The sequence below is a fragment of the Anser cygnoides genome, chromosome 5 (genome assembly GCF_040182565.1).
Source record: "Anser cygnoides isolate HZ-2024a breed goose chromosome 5, Taihu_goose_T2T_genome, whole genome shotgun sequence".
In the NCBI taxonomy this organism is placed as follows: Eukaryota; Metazoa; Chordata; class Aves; order Anseriformes; family Anatidae; genus Anser; species Anser cygnoides.
In genome coordinates, this window is record NC_089877.1 from 13758529 (window position 1) to 13772536 (window position 14008).

At 43.2% G+C, this 14008-nt stretch overlaps 1 protein-coding gene across 9 annotated transcripts in view; it reads right to left on the minus strand.

Annotated features, from left to right (window-relative positions):
* TSPAN18 (tetraspanin 18) overlaps positions 1-14008 on the minus strand; it is a 110996-nt gene that overhangs the window by 38852 nt on the left and 58136 nt on the right. The window lies entirely within an intron of this gene.

Consider the following 14008-nt stretch of genomic DNA (forward strand, 5'->3'; position numbering starts at 1 on the left):
TTATTTATTTAAAGAATTTAATTTAGTTTACCCAGCTCCAGATGTATGTAAATGATGTCTCCACTATATTAACTCATCATCATCACATGAACACTCTGAGGGCAACTAAGATCTGGTTTCCAGGCAAATTATCCCAAAAGAATAACAACAAAAAAATCAGTAATGGGCAAAAGAAGCTTCTGCAACGTCATGAAAGACCAGCAAAATGCTCTGAGGCCATGCCTGAGCCCAGCTGCAACATCCCATTCCTTCCATGTTACACAGAAGGATAAAAGAGCATTTTCAATAAAGCCATAAAGAATGAAGGCTCATACATCTTTGATATCCTAAATCAGCAGTTAAAAGTCCACTAATCGAGTACCATTTCCCATTCCTTAGCTTCATTTTTGAATTTTGGATAGTGTTGAATCAACAAAGAGAGGTTAATTGTTTAACCTTACAAAAATAATCATGCCTGTTTTGGTTACTGCCTTTTTGCCTGTTTCCTATTTTTAGTTTCCCAAAGGATTTGAAGCTCCACACACTGAAAAATTCTTTAGTGTATACTGCACCTGTGGATTTGCTAAAAAAAAATGAGACAAGTCTTCAAAGTTTTTAAATCCTTCAGATCTACCTGTCGTAAACGCACTGGGAAAAAAAATAAATCCCATTTCTTCAGAATAAAACTTGAAATCAGGCACTTCTTTATTTTAATTCAGTGTTCAATACTGTGTAAGTTCAATTCAATTACCATCACACCACTTATTACCGTAAGCTGGCTAGGAGAGGATGCACAGTTGTGTGGAATACTTACCACCACTTTTAAACTCTTGCAACCAGTTTTTTCAGAGTCGGTTCCAGTTCCACAACAATTTATCCTCCTGCATATTGTGAGCTTTTGTTTTTGTTTTTTTTTTTTTCCAGTAAAGAGGTAGTTAAGTGGAGATTGTTCCTTACTCTCCCAGTGAAGGAGAGCCCAGCCTCGCCACTCACACAGATCTGGCTACGAAGGTAAGAATTTCATCTTCACTCTGGTCACTGCCTTTAAAAACTCCTTCATGATAATATGGTTCCCAAAACCCACAGAATCACAGGATGTTAATCCAATCTTCCATCTTCATTTCAGCAGAAACCAGAGTACACATTTACTCCTCTCACCCCGCTCATTCATTCCAGAAATGATACAGCCCTTTCGCCTGCTGTCTACATAAAACAAAAACCAAAAAAAAAAAAACCAAAAAACCACCACAAAACCACACCATCACCACCACCACAAAAAAAAATCAAACCAAAGCAAAAAGAACACCACGCATGGAAGAGTAAGGGGTGTGCTTTTGCTTTTAAAAAGGAAAATTTCTATGGTATAAATTGCTTGATCTAACCAGTTAGAGGGATGTTAATACTAAACTCTGATTAAGACTTAGGATTTTATTGCTACCCTTAGTTAGCATGTACTTTGTTTTACCAACACAAAAAAAAAAAAGCTGGCAAAACACCTAACAATTTCATTTAAGGAGACAGAAAGATGACAGGAATAATACACCTATTTAAAAAAAAAAAAATCTTGTACTAGTCTACAGCAATTTTATACCTAACTTTGCCTTCAGTAGAAGAGGGAAGGACTTGTGCTTCCTGCTTACAGCAGACACTAAGCTTCTGTGAATAGTGTTATTTGCTGACAATCAGTGGCTTTGTGTGCATATTTTCATACATATATGTATGTATATTTATGCACACACATATACACAGAGCCTATGAATATATTATGTTTTCTTCCCTTCCCCTCAGAAAAGCCAAGACAAAGCAGATTCTAGCCTGGCCTTTCAACAGCTGCCTCACCGAGAGTCGCAGTGAACTGTATCCTTCACCCCCTGCCTTTCTTCATGCACATTTGAATAGAAACACAAAGCACGAACTACAGCATCAGAACATCCTGCTTGCGTCACTGATCGCTCTGCATTCATTCTGCAGAGATTCAAATACCTTTATAAAGAATGTTTTCTAAAGACCTAGGAAAAATTGCTCCAAGTTTCCCGAGCTTCTACTGTCTTGAAACCCTCCGGATTTTCAGTCTTTCAGTAGCTTTGGTTTTTACTATTAGTTCCGTCAAAGTAAGGTGCTCTTGTCTTTCAGCAATAAGGATGAGCCAGTCTTCCCATAGTATAAACTTCGTGCTTTGTCGAGTTCCATCTCTCAGAGAATATGGTAATGTGTTTTAAAAGCCCAACACAGAAACTATGTGAGACCCAACCTAGTGGCTATTAAAGTCACTAGAAAGGCCACTGACTTCTCTGTGGCCTAGCTCAAGTGCCCCTGCTGCACCACACTTGTTTGTTTTCACCTGTTCAGTTGAATGTGCATGTTCTTAGATCTGAAAGTATTTCTGTCATGCAAATTTACAGCGCTTCAAACAACAGGACCCTGGTGCATTATTAGAGATCAGCCACATCAACGTAAAGGTTAATTTCTGTTACTTTACTAATGCTCATTGACACAGTTACCAAGTGCTGTTAGATACCGTAGAGCACAGTGCTCTACAGACTTGCACAGCAAAACCAGTTCTGTTCCACTATGAATTAGCCTAAGTTTAAAGTAACTGAGCTTAAAAATGGTGCTTGACCGATCCCAGTTAGTAAAACTCATAGGCGCTTCCCTATGTACTACACACCAGGGTGTCCTGCTAATGATGGATGAGCTTTCCAGGTGCTCAGCCAAGGAGCGAGGTGCAGGTTTTTGCTGCACAGCCAGCACGCTCCTATCCCAACACGGGAATAATGCATGACATGGCCAATAGCTATCACCAAGCAGGGATATGCACGGAGTGCGAAGAGCATTTTCATGTTTAAGAGGGAATACTTGACTTTAAATATGCAACTGCCATTTGTCTTGTTCATATTGTTCTCCCAGAGTCCCAGCCAGAGGGAAGGCAGCTCACGGGCTCTGATGCCATATTGCCAGGAAGGCTACTTGTCAGCAGTTGTAGTGTGAGCAACAGCAGGAGGCTCAGAACGAGCATGTGAAATAAAATGCTTATTCAAGAGGCAGCACAATGGCTGGTTTTCTAAGCGGCACCGAGCGCTTCGCCCTGCAGGAGCGCTCCGAGCTCGGCGCTGAGCAGCTGGGTTGCACTTCTCTCCTATCAATAATAATGATAAATAATAATCATGATAGCAAGTAGAAGGAAATCCTGAGCTTACCAGCTGCATCAGGTGGGCTCACTGCCCCTGCCTTCAGGTGTACGGGGCTTAATGAACCCCTCTCCCTGTGTAGCCTCCCACTTCTGCCCAGCACCCAGGCAATGGGCAGCGCGGAAGCTCTGCAAGCCCCTGCTATGCACAGGAGCACTGGTGGGGCAGGCACGCCCAGACCTCACAGAGGTGAGGGATTGTTTTGTACATCCTTATTTTAGAGAATAAAGGCAGAGCGTAAAGCAAGGTCCCTAACTACCTCCTGAAAACAAAAGCACGCTCCCTGGTCTCCCTGCACTTTCCCACCGCTGCTCACAGGGAAGGTGCCAGGGTCAGTCCTCCAACTTACAGTGACTTTCTCTTTTATTTCTCAGTGCTGTGCGTGCTCTCACCTAGGCCTACTCCTCTTATTTCAGGAACCTTCCAAATTTATCAGCCACCTAGGCAGCAGTCTCAATCCCTGGGCCTGCGCTTTGTCCAGGCAAAATCTACCGATGTCGCAATCCACAGGGGAGGCAATGGACGTGCACGCACATCACCAGGCTTCAAAGACAGTCTGTGGGAGAACAACCAATCCATTGATCCTTACATTCACAAAGGGAAAAAGTTTTTTTTTTATCAGTAAGGGGATAACATCCTCGTGCCAGGGAGGTGAATGGGAGCACTGGCACAAACTCCAGCAGCATCCGGACTTCAGGCATGGTGTTTCGGGCAGGCTCACTCAGGATGCTGCTCTGCCCTGCTCTGCCCTGCCCCGCTCTCTTCCCTTGAACAGCTGACATTGACAGAGACTGAACTGGTCTTACTCTGGCAGAGGTACAGTATTTGAGGAAAGACCAAAGAACACCATGAAGTAAGAAAGTTACAGATGAGCTAAAAGCCACACAAGCCCGGTCCCCGAGCATCTTCATTTCACAGATGATCTACAGGCCACTGGCATTCAAAAACAAATTGCAGGAGGATGGAGTGATTTGAAAGAGAACTGAAAGTATATTCATGTCGCTGCTGTAGCATTCAGCTGCCTCCCAAACAATTGCTGGAGCTGCCACATGGACATTATATCATTGTAAACAAACATGGAAGAATGACCGGGAATAGAACAAAGAAATCTATGACAAATTGCAGCACTGAGATGCTCTGATTCAAACCAGACTCAACTCAAAGAAACCCTGTGTCGAGTAGGATAAAAGTAGTCACAGAGGCCCGTTCCCACCTTATTCTACTTGCTGCTACGTCTGTATTTGAGGATCTGAGCTATACGCATCGTTCATGACACAACACCGTGCAGCAAATATAACAACACAGTCCGACCTTCCTAGCTGTCCCTGTACTGATATGCAGTTCAGTTGGGATTTTGCTTTCATTCACTGTGACCAGAAATGTTAAAAAAACACTACGTAGGAGCACATGAAATGCTAAAATCAGCAGCACTCTTTGGAGCCTGGGAATTCTCATGGCTCTTGTGCTAAGCTTCGTTCCCTGCCCATGCCCTCCCCTCCTCTCTTAACAATTCTTACAGCCTCACGGGCTCGTCAAATAGCTTCTTTGCCTTTTGGTAGCGACAGCTGTTATTGTAAGAGACAGCACAGTATAAAGTTACTCATTAAGGGAGGTGAAGAACTACCTCCCTGGAATATAGCGTTACCTCCCGTTGAACTCTGGGGAAAAATAAGTACAATCCTTCTTTGCTCCTTTGTGAGCAGTAACACGGAGCATCAGAAGGGACTGGCCAAAGTGCACGTTATACAGGTGTCCCTCAGATGATTAACTCAGAGCACGCAACCCCAGTACTGCTGTGAAGTGCAGCTCCAGTGCCAGGAGGCCAGATCCTCTGCAATACCCGGTGTGTCCTGCCCATTCAACTCCACCAGTTTTACAACAATTTGCTGACAGAAGTGTGAACCTCTGCCTGGGGATCAGGTACTTCTGCCATTTAATCCCAGTTTAGCCACTGATTCTCTCAGAGTGAAGGCAAAGTTATCTTGATCTTTTACACCAAAGCGGCTATCCCACTAAATTTTCTCCATTCCTATACATACAAAAGCTGCCATGCATCACAGAAATTTTCTTTACAGCCTTTCCCTTTACAAGCCTTTCTTTTTTTGCAAAAAAAAAGCTCTTTGCCATCACCTCAGCAAAGCAAAACAACAAGCAGTCATTTGCAGCAGAGCTCAGTTGCATCACAGAATGTAGAGGCAGAGGGAAGAGGAAAGACAGAAGGAAGGTGTGAGAAGTGGCAGGTCTGTGATATAACACCCTGCAGAACTGAGAGGCAGGTCCTCTCTGAGAGGAGGAGTGCTCCAAAGGAGAGCTCGCAGCATCCGGGAGCACAACTTCATCCTGACCTAGGAAACCACTGAGATGCTCAGAGCATGCTTCAGCAAAGCCCAGACACCGCCAGGTTCTTCAGGACCTACATCTTCAAACAAACGTTTAAGTGCTGTAGAGACAAGGGGCAAGATGGCTTAGCCCATCGCACCACCAAACTCTTCCGCCTGGTGCTGGTCTGCGCAGATCGATCCCTCATTCAGAAATTAAAACCAAAACGAGCAGCACTGAAACAAGACAGAGCAGCGCCAACAGAGAAGAAGCGCAGAGCGACACTGATTGATTATTTCCAAAATGCCTTCCCCAGCAGCATTAATGAAGTACGTGCCTGGGACAGCAGCCTCGAGCAGCGCATGGAAACATTTGCAAAGCTCGCCGAGCCCTCCCCTGCTCTCACAGACCTCCCTGCCTGAGGAGTGTGTTTAAAACAGTTCTGCAAAGCGCTAAGGCCTGGGTCCCCACTAAAAACAACATTTCCTTCCTGCATCTCCTCCCTTTGAAATCAAACTCAAACCCCAAATCCAGCAGCACCTCCAGCATGTGTATAATGGTCTCCGTCCAACATTCCTCAGCAATAGCATCACTTGGGATGGGGAGGAGAGAGCTGCTCATCGAGCAAGGTATCATGTGAGGGATACAGCCAAGAGAGGGAAAATATAAACCCTGTCACTGGAGGTCTCAAATACAGCTTACTGATGGTGCTGAGGGCACTCCTCTTAATCCTCAACTGCAGTCCCCGGGACACATTCAAAGAGAATTAGCAAAGAAAATGTTTAATGGTAACTGTGAGCACTCACATTTAATTCCTTGACTTGCAGCTGAGAGTATTCAGAAACTCTACAGGGCCAAATGGGGAAACAGCAACAAGAGGCTTACCTGCACCTGCAGGTGACAAAAGCAGCTCAGCAGCAGTAGTGGTAGTAAAGCCCTAATGGTCATTCTCCTGCCAGACAAACCCCAAACTCCTCCAGTGAGGAATCACGCACATGACACTAACATAAACCAGGAAGAGTGACTGTGTCAGTATCATCAGAAAGAACACACCAAGCAGATTTCGCAGTTCTGGTGACAAAAAAAAAAACAAAACAAAACAAAAAAAAAAAAAAAACCACCAACTACGATTAAAAAGAAAACCAAAAAGCAGAAGGGAAAAATTGCCTCATGTTGAACTGGAAGATTTCTTTTTCATGAAACAAAACAATGCACAGATGTTTCTTCAGATCAACGCCCCAAAGTTATGTTCAACCTGAAATAAAACTTTTTTTTTTAATACATTTCCTAACTTTTCAAAAGAAAACCCAACTCTTTTTATAAAATGTTTGGATCTAATTTTAACAGGACAATATGGGTTTAGTTTTTAAATGCTGAAAGGAGTGGCTTTGGCATTTCTAAAACAAAATCACGTTCCATAAAGAGAATCTGGAATCAAATATCTTCATGTTTACAAACTTACATATAACCCTTCCACGGACTGAAAGTATTTGCTTATTTTCAACTTGATTTTATGAAGATTTATGGTCTCTATGAAGACTTTGGGAAAAAAAAAAGGTTGTGTAATTTCTTCTCTCTTTTCTAAAAATGATCTAGTTCAGAGGTTTGATTCACAGATTTGATACACACAGCTGATTTTCTATACGCAGGAGAAGAAACATCAGACCGGCACACTTAATCAATTGCCATTATTCTTGATCAATAAAAAATGCACATAGTAAAAGACCAAGATCTCAAGCAGAGGACTAAGGCAGCTCTTTCAGTTTTGTACACCTAATACTCGGGACTATTGAATACCCCTAGGCATTTATACTGTTAGTCCTAAACATCTGAATTCTGGTTTACATGTATCCGGTTAGTTTGAAGTTTTCCAAATGAGTCATTTCCAACCACATCTTAAAAGGAAAAAAAAAAAAAGAAAAAAAAAAGAGGCATTTAATTACTCCTTTTTAAAAGCCACCATCACTTATCCCCTTCCTGGGATGGAGACTTGCTGAATGTACTGAATATTATCCACAGTGTGGTCACACTGTGACACTAGGAGAATCAGAGCTTTGATGTACTCATCTTCAGGTGCTTTAAATGACTGTAAACTGTATTCGTGTAAATAGTAAAAAATGTATATTCTTTCTTTTGCCTACTGGCTTTTGGCAGAAGGAGACAGAGAAGCAGAATGCCAACTCCTGGTTCTAATCAGTTCAGTAAGAGTTTGGCCTTCAGTGCAGCTACCAGATAACTTACAAAATTGGGACATGGAAAGGGAAATGGAACAGCAAAGGCAGTTCTGGCAAGTGATTACACTTTCCAGTAACATAATCCACATACTAAAGCCAACTCAACTAACAGGCCAATAACTTGTGATAAACTTACAGCTCCATTCTGAAAGCTGAACACTTAAGCATGGGAAAAAAAAGGACAAACCGATTCCTTGTCTTCTTATTGACTGAACGCTTGGGAGAGAAATAGCTTTAAACTGAGAATATTATTTTTAGCTCCTCTGAAATGTACTCTTCGATGTACTTTGCAGCCGCAAAGGTTATAAATGGTACAGGTCAGTTTGAGGAGTCAGTGACAAATTCTGTCCCGCAGTACATGTAGCATATAGCACTGTGTGTCCACCTGTACCTCCCTAGCATCTGCAGGGGTTACCTGGACAGGCAGCAGGATTGCCCAAGCCCCTGCTGCAGAACATGGGAAAACGAGTGGGGTCAGATAGCCATAAACTGTAACATCCTGTCGTCGACAATTGCCAGGGAAAGGTGCCAGAAACAGTTCAAGATGGCAATTACAGAACAGCCAGTTCCCAGGAGAAGCTTCCTCCTACCCTCCTGTGCTCAGGGGCTGCTTGATGCCATACAGCATGAAAGGACCGAGTCCGCTACAGCTCTTATATACTTTGACATTTCAAACCAATCTGAAAATTAGCACCTACTGAGTGTTGGAGGATGTGAAAATAAACCTTTCACATATGATCAGAAAAGGAAGTTCATGTTGCTTAAACATACTGCTTTGGAATGTATTTATTTTTGAATGTGCTACTGGGGGAGTTGGGCCTGCTCATACAAGCGCCATGCGCTGCTTCTTCAGAAAAGAAACAGCTGCAGACAGGTCTCTGTTCAGCTCAAGACCTCCATATGCCTGGCAGTGAAGCTAAAATAGAGGCAAAACACTGCCATTGTATCATTCCACGTTATCCAGGCACAAAACACCTGCACATCATATCTGCCCTACCGTTCCTGCCATGTGCTACCCAGGAGAACCATCCAAACATCCAGCACAAGCACATCCACTGCCGTTCAGTTCCTCATTTCTAATCTGCCAGTTCTGTCAGCAAGCGTAACATCTGCCAAGGATGCAGCTCACACCCATTACAAGCGAGGTGGAGAACGTGTCATTTTACAAAGCCAAAGCAAGCATTAGATTAGCATTAGCTTTACTATGCACAAGTCTGGCCAGTGGCTCACCTACATTTCTGAAGAGAATTTCTGGATTACCTCGTTTTCCTTTTTTTTTTTTTCTTTCCTTCCCCATTCCTGTTTTGTCACAGAAAGAACTAGCAACAGGATAAAAAGGGAAAAAAAAAACAAAACAAGAAAAACAAAAAAACACCAGAAATGAAACTTTTTAATCTTCAGGTTTCTCTGAAAATGAATGCAAAGTTTCACAATGCCAGTTTCTGCACATAATCAAATACTTTAATCACTATTTTCTACAACAGATAGCTTAGCAGCTCTCTTACTATCCTTATACAGATGGGAGAGGAAAGCAGATAGGAACCAAGCTACTACTCCCTGTCAGAAAGAGGAGCAGAGCTAGGAAATGCATGCAAAACTCCCCAAACCCACTTCACCTCTTACAGGCTAATACTGTCTTCATTACTGGTTTTAACAGTTATCACTTTTCATGATCCCAGCTCTTCTTAAGCTGAAGAAAAAAAGCTGCAAATACACGCACATACACCCCTCTCATGCATCTGCTGCCTGAGAAATCTCTACAGAGAATAATTCCAACAGCTCTTAACTAAAGCCTCAGTCAATATTGTTCAAAATTCACAAATCAAACGCAAACGTACTTCTGGAGGCCTCAAAATAACAGAGGCAAAGCCCTTCTTGCTGTTCTGAGCGACGCCGTCTCAGCCTTTCCACCCAGGATTCAGCACAGTGATGAAAGACAGCTTTGGGTCCCTGCCCTGGCACATCAGGGAAACCTCATTTTCCCTTGACAAAGCACTTTACCCATGATACAGTCAGGAAAGAAAAAAAGAAGGAAAAAAGCTTTACATTACCGCTGTAGCATTAGAACTAAATCACGGTAACTGATAGAGGTACGTTTCTAGTGACAATTTATTTCCTCCTTCTTCATCGTCACTTGGAGGCCACACAAGGCCCCAGCTCAGGAGGACGGGCACAACCACATGCCGTACACACCACAGTTAGCACCAGAAGCTAGGCAATCCCTCTCAGAAGTTAAATCCCCCTCTGGCAGACTGACCTGCGGTGACTGAAGCCGCCTGAGCCCTCCGGCCATGCGTGTCACCTCCAGACACATAAGGGAGAGAAGAAACAAACACATCACCTCTTCAGCAGCCACCCATGACCTGATGAATTAGCTTACAGCACCTGCAACAGCGGTGTAGCTTAGGACAGGCAGCTGGGAGAAATTAAGAGCTTAAACCTCCTGCCACCTCAGCCCAGCTCGTGAGCTGGGCCAGCTGCTGCTGGCCATTGCACGGGCACGCAGGGAGCGGGGCCGAGCTGGCACGGTAATGTGCTCTGCCCTGTGGGCATGACTCTTGCCCTTTGCACTTGCCCGTCACCTATAAATGCATGTACAACAAATGTGCTGTCTGTGGCTGAAGCAGTTAGCACACAGGTATAAATGTCAGCAAACTGGAACCAAACCATGAGGCTGGGGAGCTTGCAGAGACCTTGAGACAACAGCTGTCGGGTGAGGGGCATCCCGTTTTTCTGTACGGCGTCTACTCGAGCGGACAATGACAACCGTGTAAGTGTCAAAAATCATTAGCTGCTTCACTGGTAATCTGAGAACTGAGCATGCCGTTCACCGAGAGCAATATCTCATTTTGATACCGCAGTGAGCAGCGTTTGGGAGCCACCAAATTAAGGGAAGATTATCTGGGAGACTAATTTTGCAAAGATATGAGAGCAAACAATTCAACTGGCAGTATGAAGAGAAATTACAGAAAATCAGAACTTCCCAAATATGACACGTGCTTTCTTTGGTCATTGCAGCTCCATTTTCTAGGCTTTTATAAAAAACAATGAATCTTTAAAAAAGTCCTTATGCCATTTTTGCAAAATTGCAGTTTCTTTAAAAGTTGTCCAACTGCTCAACATTTTAAAAGAACAAGTTGGTTTCCAATGCATACACAGTTCGTGGTGATATCAAACAATTTTCTGAAAAAGCGTTAATAGAAAGTATTTTTTTCTACTGCTGTGAACACACTTCAGCATAACACAGATTGAGAATCGTGACATGACTGTGGTAAATGAGTCCCCAGATTTGCTGCTGATGCTACTAAGAGGGAGTGTTCTTTTTGTTTGCTTGTTGGTTTTTTTTTTTTTTTTTCTCCTCTAAGAAGTCTGTTACATTACTGGTTGCTGAACAGATTTTTGTAGGGAGAATCAACAGATTCCTTATAAGAGAAACAGCAGATTTTTATAGGGCATCACAGGGAGTCAGAAGTGCTGGCAACCACAGGGAGCAGCTCTAAAGACTGTATCCCAATTACTGATACGAGAGGATACAAGAAGATGAGTCCCCAGCTCCTGTGTGCACGCACACAGCCACACTCCTCTCCAGGAGCTGGCTCTGTTCCCAGCTCCTGGAGCTGTGCTTTTCCCACTCTAGACCCTGCTTCTGCTTTCTGGAGTCAGGGGATTCAGCCTTATTCACGTTCACGTTGCTCCAGCTGTTCCTTTGTGCAAGCCCCTTACTAGACTTGTTTGGAGTTCAGACTTACTTCACGATGCGGGCCGTTTGTGTTCATTAACAAGTGACTGCTGCACCAGGAAGCAAAACCCATGTCCTCATCTAACACAGCGCAGTCAGAATTAGCTCATAAACCATGTTTTCATGAAACAGGGAGGAACGGAAGCCCCAGTTCAGTGGCGCTGGTTTTGGCCTAAATCACAAAAATTCTGGTGGAAAGACATTTTCACCTTTCAAAACTTCAAGCATTGAAATTCTGCAGGGAAGACCATAGGAGCAAAAGGCAGGGTCAACTTGTAAGGTCTGTGTATTTGCATCAGGACTGGAAGCATATACTCAATAAAAAGTAGGTTGTGGTTGAAGAAGGATGCAGAGGAGACACTCCAGGACTCTGTCCCACTGCCTGAGCATCCTCTTAAGCAAGAAAAATCAAAAAATCCACTGGGGAATATTACTGCATTCAAGATGCAAGAAAATACACCACAGCATCCTCTGCTCTCATAGTAGCTGAACATCATTTGCTGTCGCTGCTTTGCCTAATCACCTAAGCTGTGACAAAAGCCAAAGCAAAATCTTTTGCACAGACTGAGACTGTATACATGTGTTCTGGAGCCTACTGCTGTCCTTTTGCCCAGATCTTCCAGAAAAGCAGAAACACTTTCAGCAAGGAAAAAAAAAAGGCAACTGTAAAAAATCAATTTTTAGAAAGAATGTAGCATGATGCTATTCTCCTTATTCGGCAACTGGTATCCCATGTGGAGTCTCACACAATAGCCAGTCTGGCAGGGGGTAGAGTAAGAAGACAACTTGGGGGGAAAAAAATTATATATATATATATTCCCTGCTTGCCCTCACCCTCCATTTCCTCTTGTTTTCTTTGTGACTGCACTGAAAGGGGTCAATAGCTCCCAGCTTGAGAAATGCAGCTTTTGAAAGGACTATCACCAGCATCTGTATTTAAAGCATGCCTTTTACTTCACAGCCCCCCAGCTAACGCAGAGCTTTTAAAAAGCGAGCAGCAAGATAAACTTTCAAGGAAAAGAAAAAGGGAACAGTGGAGGAAAAATGGTACCTTTTTGCCTTGGGTTTACTGACACTTTCACTGGAATAAAGCTTGCCTGGCAAAGCAGGGACAGGGAGCATAAGCTGCGGATGATCTAATGTGCTATGGATCATTACACCTTGCTTCAGTCACCACCTCCCCATCCTTGAAAGTATGCTACAAAACCACATGAAGCAGCCAAGCACCAAGCTGGAAAAGAATTTCAACTGATTAAAAACAATGGGCAAATTAGCACTGGACTCACTGAACACATCAAAGCTTTGCAACTTGATCTTCAGTGTTTAAGAAATTCTGATCTGACAAACACAGGCAACCTAGTCAAATTTTAATAGGCTTAACTAACTTATCTTGATAATGAAACGCCAGACCAGTGACTACGCTTATATTTAAGCTTTCTATTTGAGGAATAGTCCAGAAAAGCTACGGCACATTAAAATCAGGGATTTATGGGGAGGGAGGAGGACTGGGATTGTAAATGTCTCCCTCAGTACCCTGGAGCAGCCCATGTGGAATGCTGGCATGTGATCGTTTTTTCACAACCCCTGGCCTTGCTTCACATTGCAGTCTCGGACAAACATCCACCAGCAATTACACTGTAGTAACTTCCGCTATTACTATATCTGTTTTAATTCACTTCTGGGATGGATGAATCCAAGCATCTGCCCAAACAGTTTGTACAGGTCAGCTGGTGCCGTGCCCTCTATGTGTAAACAGGTCCAAATCCCATCCATGTGCTTTAGAAAATAAGACAGTTCTTGCTACTAGAGCTTTTCCAAATTTAAGGAGAAAAATGGGTGAATTGCCACAGACAGAAGCTCAACTTTGTGATGAGCAGAGACATAGACTAAATAAGGGAAGCTACGATATTTCAGCTCCAATTTATTTGACATTGTATTTAACTAGTCATTCAACCAGAGCCTCTCAGTAAACGTCAGCAGAAGCCCACAATGTTTTTCTAAGTCCCGAAATTCACAACTGGGAAGGTGTAGTGGTACCTCCAGCAACACTGCACACAGCAAAAAGCTATTTCATGTAGATCCTACCAGCTAGTCCATGAGAGAAATCAAGAGTGAGGCCAGAGAATGCTCCAGAAATATACACCTAAATTGCCTCAGAGAGTCTCTAGCACAAGCAGCATATGACTGCATTTCACTTCAGTTTCCAATCATACTGTCTTTCTCACGGGCATTCAAATACATTAGTCTGTGCCTTATCAGATCCTGAATTATGACTGTAGAAAAGCTCCTGTGAGTCTGAGAACTCTGTAGTTCAGAGACGTTTATGGGGCTGTAATGAGTACTGACAGATAAGCCACACTCTTGCATACATGCTTGCTACTGATGTCTGGTTTAACACAATACAGCCCTAAGCCTTCATAATACAGCATAGGAAACAGAATCCTCCCATCGCCTACTACTAATTGCATCTGCAGTGGTCAGGGGTTGAAAGAGAAGTAAGCAGATTAATTCTATTAGACTGTGGAATAGTATCCCAAGGGGACAAGTGA